The 2241-nt window shown below is 37.6% G+C and overlaps 1 long non-coding RNA gene across 2 annotated transcripts in view; it reads left to right on the forward strand.

Annotated features, from left to right (window-relative positions):
- Positions 1–2109, forward strand: part of LOC103380675 (uncharacterized) — a 19298-nt gene extending 17189 nt beyond the window's left edge. For both annotated transcript variants that reach the window (XR_001760270.2, XR_521706.3), the window contains one exon: positions 1545–2109. This is a non-coding gene — a long non-coding RNA (uncharacterized LOC103380675). The remainder of the gene's footprint in view (positions 1–1544) is intronic.
- The last annotated feature ends 132 nt before the right edge of the window (positions 2110–2241 follow it).

The following is a 2241-nucleotide window of genomic DNA, read 5'->3' on the forward strand; positions in this document are numbered from 1 at the left end:
GAAGGGACGTACTTGACGATGGTACTGTACTGCACGAGCTGTTGTACATACATACAACAGCACGTACAGTTGTACGTATGTACAACAGCTCGTGCAGTACAGTACCATCGTACAGTACGTACTGTAGTGTGATGGTACTGTACAAGCTGTTGTACATACGTAAAACAGCACGTAGGACTGTACGAGCTGTTGTACATACATACAATACGTACAACAGCATGTACAACAGCTCGTACAGTTGTACATACGTACAACAGCTCGTACAGTACGTACTCTACGAGTGATGGTACTGTACTGTATGAGGTGTTGTACATACGTACAACTATACGAGCTGTTGTACATGCTGTTGTACGTATTGTATGTATGTACAACAGCTCGTACAGTCCTACGTGCTGTTTTACGTATGTACAACAGCTTGTACAGTACAGTACCATCACTCGTAGAGTACGTACTGTACGAGCTGTTGTACGTATGTACAACTGTACGAGCTGTTGTACATGCTGTTGTACGTATTGTATGTATGTACAACAGCTCGTACAGTCCTACGTGCTGTTTTACGTATGTACAACAGCTTGTACAGTACCATCACACTACAGTACGTACTGTACGATGGTACTGTACTGCACGAGCTGTTGTACATACATACAACAGCACGTACAACAGCACGTACAGTTGTACAGTACTGTACGAGTGATGGTACTGTACTGTACGAGCTGTTGTACGTACGTACAACTGTACGTGCTGTTGTACGTGCTGTTGTATGTATGTACAACAGCTCGTGCAGTACAGTACCATCACTCGTACAGTACGTACTGTACGAGTGATGGTACTGTACGAGCTGTACATATATACAACAGCGCACCGTCACAGGGCGTATTCACACTCACCTCAAACACATCAATCCGTAGCCGCGCGCAGTTTCCAAGAACCACGTTGTGATCACTGCAAATCCTGAACAAACATGATGCTAATTTATTGATTACTGTGAATCTCTAAATAAAAACGTCGACGGAGACCTTTAACAGCTGCAGTTAACCTTTAAAGGGTATCATAACTCTGTGAGTGATCCTCAGCTCTGCTGGTTCATCACAGAGGAGAAGCAGAAGAGTGATTCCTCCATGTCAACCACTTGATCAACTGTAGGAAAACATTACACCTGTAGAACAAGAAGGCAACAAAGAGAAGCACCAGTTATAGTTAAGAAAAAAAACTAAAACTCAGTTGCATATATAAGAAATGTTTTACATAAAATTACCCCAAGAACTTAAGTACATTTAAAGTTTTTGTTTGTTCTCTGTGGGTAAAAAGCTAGATATATGCATGTTACTTATTTAAAGACAACCCTTTTTTTTAACGATTGCGGCTGTCCCTCAATATCTGCTACTTGGTGCTGGTCACGCTAATCTGAACATGTCAAAATATCACCAAAGATAAGCAGGTCTTATATCTTTTGTAAAATGATAGACAGTTTTGAGGTGTTGCTAAAACTTACCTTAGGTTTTTGACTCGTAAATAACTTGCTTTTGTTTGTTTTTCTTCTGCAGAAACTCCTTTGACGTTCGACCTCTTCGGCTTTGGACGACTGGAGTCAAAAGGCGTTCAAACCCCACGCAGAGCAGCTGACCTGAAAAGTATTTTTAAAGAAGGAATTATTTTTGTACATTGTAAACATTAACATAATGTCTAATTTATAAGGTTTTTGTAATAAGTAGGTTGTAACCTTGATGGATTGTCTATTTTGTGTTTTCCACTAGACTCCAAAATATTTTAACTTCTTTTTTTGTTATTGTAAAAATGGCTTAGTTAACTTTTTGCAGCACATGTGTAAGACAAGATGTGCAAAAGTATGTATTTTTTTTATCAATTGCAAATAAAGGTATATTCTTTATAATTTAAAAAATATCTCAGTTTTTTTTAATAACCCTATTTCTTGTCTCTTTGATCTTAAATTTAATTTTATATCTGAAGCCACACAAGATATGGACTGGCTAATCTCACAGCTACGCCCTCGCACCTAGATATAACCTATAGCCTTACTATCAAGAAAAATGCTAAAAAATATAAAGTCCCAGAAACACATCAGTGTTTGTTTGCAAGTGCAAGTTTATAGCCCCAAACATGCTGCCAAGTAAATAAGTTGTTAACATATAGATATATCTATATAGATATATATATCTATATATATATATCTCTATGTATATAAAAGTTTTTTATATATTTCAAAAATGAGCCAAAACATGC

Source organism: Cynoglossus semilaevis, chromosome 7 (genome assembly GCF_000523025.1).
Source record: "Cynoglossus semilaevis isolate Cse_v1.0 chromosome 7, Cse_v1.0, whole genome shotgun sequence".
NCBI classification, from domain to species: domain Eukaryota; kingdom Metazoa; phylum Chordata; class Actinopteri; order Pleuronectiformes; family Cynoglossidae; genus Cynoglossus; species Cynoglossus semilaevis.